General features: G+C 46.6%; 1 protein-coding gene across 4 annotated transcripts in view; it reads right to left on the reverse strand.

The window, feature by feature from the left end:
• Nucleotides 1-12195, reverse strand: part of PLS3 (plastin 3) — a 69772-nt gene that overhangs the window by 28811 nt on the left and 28766 nt on the right. For all 4 annotated transcript variants that reach the window (XM_083595421.1, XM_083595422.1, XM_083595423.1 and 1 more), the window contains one exon: nt 1372-1475. The gene's annotated coding sequence lies outside the window, so the exon portion shown is untranslated. The remainder of the gene's footprint in view (nt 1-1371; nt 1476-12195) is intronic.

The raw sequence follows: 12195 nt of genomic DNA on the forward strand, positions 1-12195 counted from the left end.
GCTCCTTGCTCACCTAGCAGTTCAAAAGCACGTCAAGTGCAAGTAGATAAATAGGTTCTGCTCCTGTGGGAAGGTAAATGGCGTTTCTGTGTGCTGCTCTGGTTCGCCAGAAGCGGCTTAGTCATGCTGGCTGCATGACCCGGAAGCTGCCTGCGGACAAACGTTGGCTCCCTCGGCCAGTAAAGTGAGATGAGCACCGTGACCCCAGAGTCGTCCACGACTGGACTTAACTGTCAGGGGTCCCTTTACCTTTATATAATACACACATACACACACAGTGATGTAGTGAAGGCAAATCACTACACAATAGTGGCAAGAGGAAAAGAAAAAGGGAATGATAAAGTGTTTTCCATATTCTGCCACTCCTCACTCTCCAGCAAAGGCTGAGAGCACCTGCCTACATGCAACAGAATAGCCATGCAACAACAACAACCTTGGCTGGCTCTAATTCAGATGCGTAACGGTCCTGACCAAGTGTCTGCTGGTCTGGATGCATCAATTCACCTCAGGGACTGGCTGTTTTAAGTCCACACACCATTTAAACTGACTAATGGAAGTGAATGAGTCAATAGCTGAGGTTTTATTTCACCAGCTGCTAAAAGCCTGAGGAACACACCCACAGTTTAAACACAGGTTAAGGAGCAGCACCCAGGGGGAGGGACTGGAGAAGGTGGGGAGAAACTGCAGGTGAGCAGAGCACAGGAAGACTTCAGCCGCAACTGGAACTGGCGTTCCCATTTGCTGGTGTGAAGAGATCGTTGTGAGCCTCACTGGCTGATGCAGCTCTCATGTCTCAACAGGCCAACCACACAATGCTACTAGTGTGAGCTAGAGTTACTTCTGGTGCACCCTTGTTTACACCCATGTTGGGAAATGAAAGCAACCTTTATCAGGGAAAAGCAAGAGGAGGAAACTGGAAAGGCAAGCCCCAGCACGTGGTGCAGTTAGAATGTCAAGACTAAGAAAGAAAAAAGGGCCCTGCTGGATTCAAGTCAATAGCCCATCTAGTCCAGCATCCTGTTCTCACAGGGGCCAACCAGATGCCCCAATGGGAAAAAGCCCACAAGCAGGATTGGCACACAAGAGCCCTCTCCTCACCTGTGTTTTCTGGCAACTGGTGTTCAGAAGCATGGCTGCCTCCAACAGTGAAGGCAGAGCATCAGTCCTCATGCCTAATTCATAGCCCCATTTTCCATGAATTTGAACCCAGCCATACAGTTTCTGAGTTTCTCTAAGCAGGATTTGTTGTGAGGATGCAGAATGTGAGGTGGGAGGAAGAAAAGCAGGCATTGCCATGGCCTCTTCCTCCTCCTTGGAGAACCGCTGTGATAAATATACAAATAAGTTAAAGCACCACATGGTTCGCCTTACCTATATATTGTCTTGCGTGGGGGGGGGGTCGCCCTCTGAGCCAGGAACACAGTAAAATCACAGCAGACACCAAGTGGAAATCACTGCTGTTGGCTTTTCAAGTCCTGTTGGGGGACAGAAAGAGGGGCAGGGTGGAGAGAAAGATGCATGCAATGGTTAGTAATGCTTCGTTGACTCTATTAAACACGGAGAGAGTGAGGTCAGCTCCTGTTTCTGAAAGCAGAGAGCACTAATAAAACCACTTCTGCTGTTTTAAAATGGAAGAAAAGAGGCTCTGGAGGAGTCGTCCCCCCACCCAGAGGCGCCACAGAGGCCTGCCTAGAGGATGCAGCAATTGGGATGTGGGTTCAAGGGTCAGTTTTCAGCTCTAGGCAGAGCAGAGCAGAGTTTTATGAGCCACCAAGCCCCTTTCTGAAGCCTGTTTGAGAGAGAAACTCAACTTCCACATGGTAGAGGATTACTCTGCAGGAAGCAGCAGCAAAGTCAATAGGGGAGAGCCCCTAGCATCCTGTATTCATCCATCGCATGCAGACCACAGAGAGTATCATTGGTGCAACAAAGCATTGGCTACTCTCAGTTGCAAGTCCCACAAATCTTGTGTCACAGGGAAGCTCCCAGTTGATGCAGGGGCTCTTCATTTACATGTGAGCACAGGAAAGTCCCCAAACTTTTCTGGCTGTGATGGACTCATTCCAACTTCCCTTTCCACTACTTTATTGGCTTATTTCTCAAAATTTACATATACTGCTCAGTTGTAACCTCAAAACATTTTGTGAAAGGTAAAACACCATATATATATATATGTGTGTGTGTGTGTGTGTAATATATATATATATATATATATATATATATATATATATATATATATATATATATATATATATATATGATTTCTACATGCCTTGATGGGCTCACCTAAACAATTCTCAGAGTGGTTTAACAACCAACCCTTCTTCACAGGAAACTTTGGAAACCATAGCTCTAGAAGGGGAATAGAAGTCTCCTAGCAATTCTCAGTACCCTTCACAAACTGGACTTCCCAGGATTCTCTGGGGGCAGCCATATTAATTTAAACTAGAGTGACAGGGTGTTGCTTTAAATGTTTGGTGGGAATGCCGCTGAATATTTCCTCTCGGGAAGCAAAAGTTAATGTGTGAAGGAGACATCAGATGGGGAAGATCCTCTGTTCATGGAGCTGACTCCTACCACCCATCCCAATAAGCTCAGAAAGAGGAGAGGAGGGTGTTTTCAGATTAAATATCTCCTCCTCTTTTTTTGCCATCGTCCCTTCAAAGCCTGAAGGTTTAATTTACTTCCTTGTTTATCAAATTCCTTCCGTGCCAGAGGCTCTGTTTGCTGCTGAAAGATAATTCTGAAGTTAACTGGCTACAGTGTTCCTTAAAACTTATTTAAAGAGAGGAGAGATCTTGCAGGACAAGATTGCAGGGGTGGAGAGCAGATGAAAGGGTCCTTCAACCTTCTAACTTAGTGGTTCCCAAAGCAATGCCCCCCCCCGGGGGGGAGAAGGGGGAATCACCTAGGGGAGTGCTAAGAGGCAAGTGGGCAGCAGAGGGGGGCTGGAAGAAGAAGAAGAAGAGTTTGGATTTGATATCCCACCTTTCACTCCCTTTAAGGAGGTCTCAAAGCGGCTAACACTTTCCCTTTCTCCCCCACAACAAACACTTGTTTGTTTCCTTTCCCTTCCTCCCCCACAACAAACACTCTGTGAGGTGAGTGGGGCTGAGAGACTTCAGAGAAGTGTGACTGGCCCAAGGTCACCCAGCAGCCGGAGGTGTCAATGACTATCAGACTTTGAAAAGCTGGTGTCACTGGATCATATCTGCTGAATTAATTAAATGAAATAGTTTTAATTGGATTCTGAATCAATGTGCAATTAATTGTTACTGTTTTGGCTTTTCTGTTTGCCTCTTGCACTTAGCAGGTTGTGCAAACTGCTATTCTGAATAATGCTTTTTACAGGGTAGGGTAGGGGGCACTGGGGATGAGTTTATGGAACCAGGTTTATGGGGAAAGGTTTGGGAATCACTGTGTTATCTGGCTGAGTTGCTATTTTCAGGGGCTCTTTGTGCACACCTGGTCCTGCAAGAGACACATATGCAGGTTTGGATTATGCTTCTCCCTGCAGTTCCCTTCAGTTCAAAACATTTCCCAAGTGCTGCAGCACTATTACCCCCAGGTGGTACAATGGGTCAGTGTTAACCAGAAGGTTTGTGGTTCACGCCCTCCCAGGGATAGCTGTGGGAAGGATTCCTGCACTGCAGGAAACTGAACTACAAGATGACCCTCTGGGTCCCTTCCAACTTGCAATTCTGTGATTCCCATCATTTTGGATGGTGATGGACAGGCACTCTGGAAGCTGCCAATGGTCCATGTAGCTCAGTAGTGTCTGCACTGACAGACGGCAGTTCTCCAAGGATTCAGAGAGGGGTCTCCCCCAGCCTCACCCAGAGATGCTGAGCATTGAACCTGGGACCTTCTGCATGCAAGAAATGTGCTCTGCAACTGAGCTATGGCTCAGTTCCACAGCTCAAGAGCATATCTCCTTCTGCATTTTTTCATCCACACCCTCCGTGTTTTATTCCATCATCTTTGCACTTCCTTTTCCCTGTTCAACACTTCCATTCTCTGCTCTAGCCAAACTCCCTTAAATGAATAGCCACTTACACATTCTTCTTGCTTTCTAACACTTGTTAGATTAGGGCAAACGAACGGCATGCAGACTCAGCAGCACAGTCAGAGCCATAGTCAATTAATTAATCTACTGCATTTTCTACAAATAGGTCTGTGCTCAAAGTGGTACACAAAAACTCAGGAGTGGCTCTCAGAGCCAGAGATCGCCCACCCCTGGGATAGCTCAGTGGGTAAAGAAAACTCTTAATCTCAGGGTCATGGGTTTGAGCCCCACGTTGGGCAAAAAGATTCCTTCATTGCAGGGAGTTGGGACTAGATGACCCTTGTGGTCCCTTCCAACTCTACAGTTCTATGATTCCTTTGACCGGCAGCTGTTCTCTGGCTGGTCACTATAACATGATGCTGGACTAGATGGGCCTGTGACTGATTCTGCAGCACACTTCTTGTGTTCTGCCCGAGTCCCTGGAGAAGGCTCTTGCCCATCACCTAATAATGGAGCCTTTGAACTTTCTGCATGCAGAGTAAGTGCTCCAGCCAGCCGGCTGCAATTCCTCCCCAATACTTACATTAGAACAGACTAGAAAACATACCAGATCCTGCTGCCTTAGCGTTAAGAACCTCCATTGTGGGCTACTTTACTCTGAGTTGCCTAGAAGTTTAGCTACTGCTAACAAAACACCTTTCCAACATCCATTAAATCTGGTGCAGTCTGAGAAACTATGAAATCAGCATCCTAGCAGCTGTGGCATAACCTGCAACTATCTGATTTTTAAAAAGCCACACGATTATAAGGACTCGGAACTTGCTTCCAAGTGTGCTTACAGGAAACCCACCCAAAAGACTGCTGACATTGTCTTGATGACAATGTTGCTATTTGTTCACCCAAGGGAGGCATCAATCACAAATTAGTTAAGCGTTGGCTTTTGCTTTCTGAATGCAATCGGATGCCATGACAAGGGAGTAAACCACGAGGCCAGGGAGAGGCCAGGGAATGCCCAGCTGGCAGGGCAATCCTGTGGGAGAAGCCGGCACAATTAGATCATGCTGACTAAGGCCAGACTCGCAGCCCTGCCTAGGAGACAAGGGAGCAGGGAAAAGGCAACAGCCGCCTGGTCTAGAGCATGATCCGCTTCACCTGATGAATGGGCTGCCACCAATGTTTCAGCTACTGTCAAATGCTTTTGTGTGTCTGTGTGTGTGTGTGTGTGTGTGTGTGCACGCGCGCCATTTGCAGGTCATAGTTAAGAGCCCGGGCACTTTCATTTCCACATGAACTAGCTACTAATATTCACAGGCATGCTCCCAATGGGCGGTGCCCTATGTGCATGCCCACGTTTCACTTTGCTCCTTCACATGCTGTGGCTGACCCTCTTAAAGCCACTTCAGTTCACATCCTGCGGCAGCTATGTGGAGACGTTTTCATCCAGTGGGCCAGAGGCAGAAGCAGGCAGAGCAACAACTGTAAGACTGCCTGTATTTAATTATTGCCTTTCTATCCTGCTTCCCCCACCCGACCAAGGAGATCATGGTGGCCTATGTGGTTCTCCTCCTCCTTGTTCCATCTCCACAACAACCCTCTGAGGCAGGCTAGACTGAGAGGCAGTTACTGCCCGAAGATCACCCAGTGAGCTTCAAGGCCGAGTGAGGATTTGAACCCTAGTCTTCCAGGTTCCAGACACTCTAGCCCAGGGTCAGCAAGGTTTATCTTGCCTAGGCCAGATCACGCGTGTGCATGAGCGTGCACACCCGTGATTTTCAGTGTCTGCGCAGACGCAATTTTCGGCATCTGCACATGCACAGACATGATTTTTGGTGCTGCAGAAGTGAGTTCCCATACCACGCTGCACCGGTTTAGCACAGGGCGTGGGCAGGCAGCTCAGCGGTGGCTCGTGGACCAGTCAAACGACCTCTGCAGGCCACTTCCAGCCCATGGGCCTTAGGTTGCTGACCCCTGCTCTAGCCATTAGTAGGCTAGTTTCTTCCTTCTCTCTCTCTCCCCCTCAGGCAAGCAAGAGGCATTATCAGAAGTCAACAGCACATTTCCTGCAGGGCAGAAGCCCTCAAGCATCGAGTGTGGGGCAAAGCAGGGCCAGACAGTAAGTACTGGAGGAACACATCTGAGGGTCCAAAGTCCTGCATTCCTGTAGTACAGGAAGGGGAGAGGTGACGGGAAGTGAGATGGAGATGTGCTCAAGAGAGGGGTGTTGGGTGTTGCCCATTCTATGCTCAGTGCTTGGGGCGGGGGGACCCTCACAACATCTGGCTTAAACTCATATTTATTTTTCCTTTGGGTAGCCACCACTGGATTGTATATTAGATGACTGCTTGTAAACAAGCCAGCCCATGACCCGTGGATATTTCAAGCTGTGCCAGAGCTACAAGAAACAGCAAGCCAGAACATTTGACACTAGCATACAGAATTATGAGTATTTTACGAAGTTCTAGCTAGTTCTTAAACATTTGAGCCTGGCTCACAAAAAGGGCCAGGTGTGGAACCAAGGAATCGGAAATAATTTTCCCACCTGTGCCTGCCCAGCTGGTTTCATACAGACAATAGACATGAACCATGGAGAAATAGGCTATTAATTATGCTGTGGGTGTCCTTTCCTCTAACCAGAAGCAAAGCATACTGGAAATTCTCCTGTGTTGATCACAACAGCTAGTGCAAAAAGAGCTTCCCTTCTTTCACATTGCAAATGCACTTCAGCAGTCTTCTTGGTTCTGGACTACAGCTCCCAGAAGCCTCAGTCCGGGATGATGGGAATTGTAGTCCAAAACATTTGGGGATGAAACTATGGAACTCAAGTCCCACAGGAGGCAGTAATGGCCACCAACTTAGATGGGGGAGACAACTATTGATGGCAACTATCCACAATGGCTATGCTCCGCCTTCACAGCTGGAGGCAGCAACGCCTCTTGAGTACCAGTTGCTGGAGGCTGCAGGAGGGAAGAGGTAATATGCTCAAGTCCCACTTGGGGGATTTCCATTACCACTGGCATCTGCTTGGCTGCTGTGAGAACAGGATGGATGCTGGACCGGGTGGGCCATTGGCCCGGTTTTATGTTCTTATCTATTATTATTATTATTATTATTATTAATAATAATAATAATAATAATAATAATAATTTATTATTTATACCCCGCCCATCTGGATGGGTTTCCCCAGCCACTCTTGGAGGCTTCCAACAAAATATTAAAATACAATAATCTGTTAAACACTAAAAGTTTCCCCAAACAGGGCTGCCTTCAGATGTCTTCTAAAAGTCTGGTGGTTGTTTTTCTCTTTGACTTCTGGTGGGAGGGCGTTCCACAGGGCGGGTGCCACTACCGAGAAGGCCCTCTGCCTGGTTTCCTGTAACTTGGTTTCTCGCAGCAAGGGAACCACCAGAAGGCCCTCAGAGCTGGACCTCAGATGAGGTTGGAGACGCTCCTTCAGGTATACTGGATCTAGAAATTAGTTCATCTAGGGGGTCATTAAACTGAAACATCCCTGGGCTTGTATCCAACAGAGTGCTAAGTAAGCATCCCGTTGTCAGTGCACGGATTCCCTTATGCACAATGAGATTTTCCTCCTCTCCCCCCTCCATGCTCAAACATGCACCCTGTACTCTCCCCAAATATGATCTAGGAGATTGGGGGAAAGCCTCAGAACAGTTTGGGGGGGGGGAGAGGCAAGCAGGAGGAATCGTAGAGTTGGAAGGGACCCTGAGGATTATTTGGTCCAACCACTGCAACGCAGGAATATGCAGCTGCCCCAAACGAGGATGAAACCTGCAACCTTGGCATCCTTAGTACCACACTCTAACCAACTGTGCTGGCCATGCCATGGGGGCCTTGTGCTGACGGGATGCTTAATTAGCACTGAACTGGATGCAAGTCTTCGTTGACAGCAACTCTCAAAGATCTCAGGAACTTTTAATTTCCTTCTGCATGCCAAATATGTGCTGTGACCTCCTCCTACATTTCAGTCTGAATGCTCACTAGGCAGCTATAGGTGTTCTTTCTGAGATCTTATCTCTCCATCTCTGATACACACATCTGTAATATGGGGATATTAATGGTCAACACCTTTCTCATGAAGACTATTGATAAGCACTTTGAACAGATAAGGCCCTATGCAAATATCAGAGTTCTACAAATTTTGGTTGGTAACCAATATCCTGCCCTCACCCTTAAACACAGCCCCATGTATGGAAGTAAGTCCCAATGGGTTTTGGTCCCACAAAACCATGCTTGCTGCCATCCTATGAACATGGGGGCAAGCCCCATCGAGCTTTGCAGGACCAGCTTATGACTAGATATGCACAGGAATGGGGTGCTGGTCCCTGACACCAGGTTATGTCTCCCAGCGAGCACGGGGCCAATCCTGTGCCCCCCTTCCCCACAACCCCAAGTCTGGAGGTGTAGTTATAATCTAGTAGTCCCCCACAGCTGCACTTCCCTCTGGAGGTCCTTCAAAGCCCAATGCAAGTGCAGGAAGGATGACTGCCACTCCATAGTTAAAACAATGGAGGCAGTGATGGCCAGCAACCTGCCACCGTCAAGGGTGATATGTCTCTGAATATTCATTGCTGGGATACAGCATTTGAAATTCAGCAAGTGAAGTTTGCACCTGGCTAGTAGCCACTTACAACCAAGTGAAGATGCCTGGATACCAGGATTGGCACCTGATGTCTCTACCATTTGGAGGTTCATGCCTGTGGATCCTGTTTTCACACACTAGCAAGACATTCTGTAGAATTCTATCTGTTATATTTTATCTGCACATTCAGAATGAATTTCAGGAACTGAAAAGTCCTATTGAAAAATACAACTTTTGAGCCGTCTGGCCCCAAAATGGCAACTAGGCATTCTGTTTGGGCTTAAGGAGCCATCCTGGTTTAAGAAGCCATTTGGTGCCTGCCTTATATATATATCTGAATTTCTAACACTGGCTGGGAATCATGAGTTGCACTTTGGTCCTGCTTGGGTGCTTCCAATTAGGGCATGCTCTTGACCACTGTCAGAACATAGTGCTGGACTAGATGAGCCATTGGTCATTGTTGTTAAAAACAATTTAAAACATTCAAAAATGATTAAAATCAATGCTAAGGTAAAAACCAGATTAAAACACATGTCAAATTCCTACATGTCTGGATAGGCTTGGTAAGACACATATTTTCACTGAAAAGAGCACAGCGAAGGTGTTTGCCTGATGCCAACAATAAAGAGTCCCAAAGAGTGAGTGCTGCTGGCACTAAAATATACATTTCTAAAAATGTGAAGGCTAATACCTTTCACATCTACCCAATATATCCTTTAAGAGACCTCTGGCCCTCCTGATGTAGCTGTATTAATACTACTACCATTATTACTACTCATAGTACTAGTACTATTAGTTGCTGTTGTACCCTTATAGTAGCTTTGTTTTAGGATGGTTTTGTTTCCTCTGTGTTTGCATGGGCTTTTTTCAGGGTTGGGTTTTATTTTTCTATCCCGAAGCCCTTTCCACACATGCTGTGGAAGTTATACAAAGAAAAATTTGAAGAAAAGAAATCCAGTCACTTTCTGTTCCAAGTGACCTACACTCAGAAGAATCCAGGTTCAAAAAGGTTAAGCTCTCATATCATCTAACTGTTCAGCAGCAGCAACAAGCAGAGATTACAAAAAAATAGAATAAAGAACTCTTGGAGCCGGCAGAGCAGAGTACTTGCTCAATCTCCTTAAAGGTATGAGGAGTGAAACCTTTCCACATTCCTCTACCTGAAAGCCAGCAGCTTTCAGCATCTTTCAACAGTTCTTTTACTGGGTCCACCACCTCCCAAGGAAACAAAACAAATAAAACTCAGCAAGGTCACCACAGCTCTCAAGCAGTCGGGCAGAGGCTGCCATTAGGCCACAAAGATTAGGACCGAGAGGGCACAAACACTGCAGATGATAAACAATACATTCTAACAGGAATGAAATAAAATAAATTTCAAACTGCCAGCGAAGGCATTCCTAGCAAGAAAAAAGAAACACGCCCACACCAAGCCATTAGTGTTTCTGCAATCAAGGATTTTCTAATGCCCCAGGCAGCGTTTCCCATGTTTGGGTCTCCAGCTGTTTTGGGACTACAGTTCACATCATCCCTGACCACTGGTCCTGCTAGCTAGGGATGCTGGTAGTCCAAAAAACAGCTGGGGGACCCAAGTTTGGGAAACACTGGACTAGAGCAAGGGGGAGGAAGCTTCTTTAGACTGGGGGCCTCACTTCATCTGGGGCAAAAGTGAGCCAAGTGTCAGATTCCAGGCATGCAAAAGACCCCTACACACCCATATGTTCCACACACCTCTCTCCACTCAGGCGAGCAAAAGTGGTTATCACTGATCATTATGCACCCCAGCCAGGCAAAAAACCCAACATCTTGAGGAAGCCCCAGGGCAGCAAGTGTGAGGGAAGTGGCTTGAGAAGGCCAGCCCAAAATGACTACATTTGGCTCCCAGGCCTCAGGTTCCCCACCCCTGATCAGCTGTTTTGGACTACAACTCCAATGAGCTATGCTGGCTGATAGGAGCTGTAGTCCCAAAAAACAGCACCAGGTTGGGGAACGATGGAATAAATGCTTGAACGTGAGAAGTCTTCAAAGAGAGAGGCAGGCGGGCATGCAAAGCAGTGGCGCTGGGGCTTTCTGGGCCATTAAAATTTAGTAGGAGGAGAACTCCTAAACTAATCAGAATAATTTAAATATATATAAACTATTTATTGACTTGGCAACAGATTAAAGCTGCCAGTCCTCAATGTGGGATGGGAGACAGAGGCGATCAGCTGTTTTCTTTGCTACTTATGTTCTGAAATGGTTTGGAACTAGAGCCATGAGCTGGCCCCTCCCTGGCCAAGCCCAACACTATCTGAACTGAGCTGCAATTCAGGCCTCACAAGCTATTCTGAAATCTTCTTTTGTCTTCAGAAAGAGTGAGTGAAATGGAATTGAGATATCATTATCGGCAAACTTGTGAAAATCCCACATTATTATTATTATTATTATTATTATTATTATTATTATTATGTCACTGCCAAGATGTTTGTGTGTTGTTGTTTGAAGAAAACAACAACACAGCTAACAGTTACCCTCTTTTGTTAAAATGTTTTCTAATATTGTTTTAGTGAACCTTGTTAATAATATGGCAAAGAAATTACTTACAAAACTTGAAGGTTTATAGGCTCTCATTTCACCCTGCAATTTCACATATCCTGCTTTGCAAGACAGATTAAGTGGGAGGCAGTGAAATACTAAACCCATTTTGGCTAAGTAGCCATCTGAACCACACCTAACACTACCCCCCCCCCAATCAAGCCGGCTTGGAGAGAGAATTTTTTCTAGGTTATCACATGATATAAGTAAGGAGTTGTCCAACTTTTTGTACCAATGGGCACATTTTGAATTTTGAGAGAACACAGGGGGCACCAGTCCCCAAAGAACTGTTGTGCGGGGGCATAGGACAAAGTAGCTGCCGTGGGAGTGCAGCAAAACACAAAATTAGAGAGACAGTCACCTCCACAAACCTTACCATGAGAAGTCATAGAATCAATAGAATTGTAGAGTTGGAAGGGACCCCAAGAGTCATCCAGTCCACCCCCTGCAATGCAGGAATCTCTGCTCAAGCATCCATGACAGATGGGTGCCCAACCTCTGCTTTGAAACCTGCAAGGAAGGAGAGTCCACCACCTCCCGAGGGAGACCATTCCATTATGTCCTACTGGTCCCAATTGTGGAGATCACAAGGTACTGATTTCACACACAGAGAGGGGGGGGAGGTGCTGCTTCTGTCTGATAGCAACAGGGCGCATTCCTCCGTACCAATAAAAATATACAATGTGGCTACACCACACCCTCATTTCACAGAAATCACTCAAGAAGTACCTGCGTATTTTGTCTCATAAAGTTCTATGAGAGCTAGAGACTTGCTTTTTCTTTGGGAGGGAAAAAGAAAGCTCAGAGTGTGGGGCACATGCCTAGAGGCACCAATGAAATCCTATGGCCCTGCTGACCAGGGATGATGAGAATCGTAGTCTAGAACTGGGTGATGGGGTGGGCGATGGGCTTCGCGGGGTGGTGAATGCTTCTTTCTGTGAGGGAGCCTTCCCAAGCCCACTGAAAGAGGCGGTCATTAAACCGCTTCTTAAAAAACCATCTTTAGATGCAGCCAATA

The sequence above is a fragment of the Podarcis filfolensis genome (genome assembly GCF_964270895.1).
Source record: "Podarcis filfolensis genome assembly, chromosome: Z".
Taxonomy (NCBI): Eukaryota; Metazoa; Chordata; class Lepidosauria; order Squamata; family Lacertidae; genus Podarcis; species Podarcis filfolensis.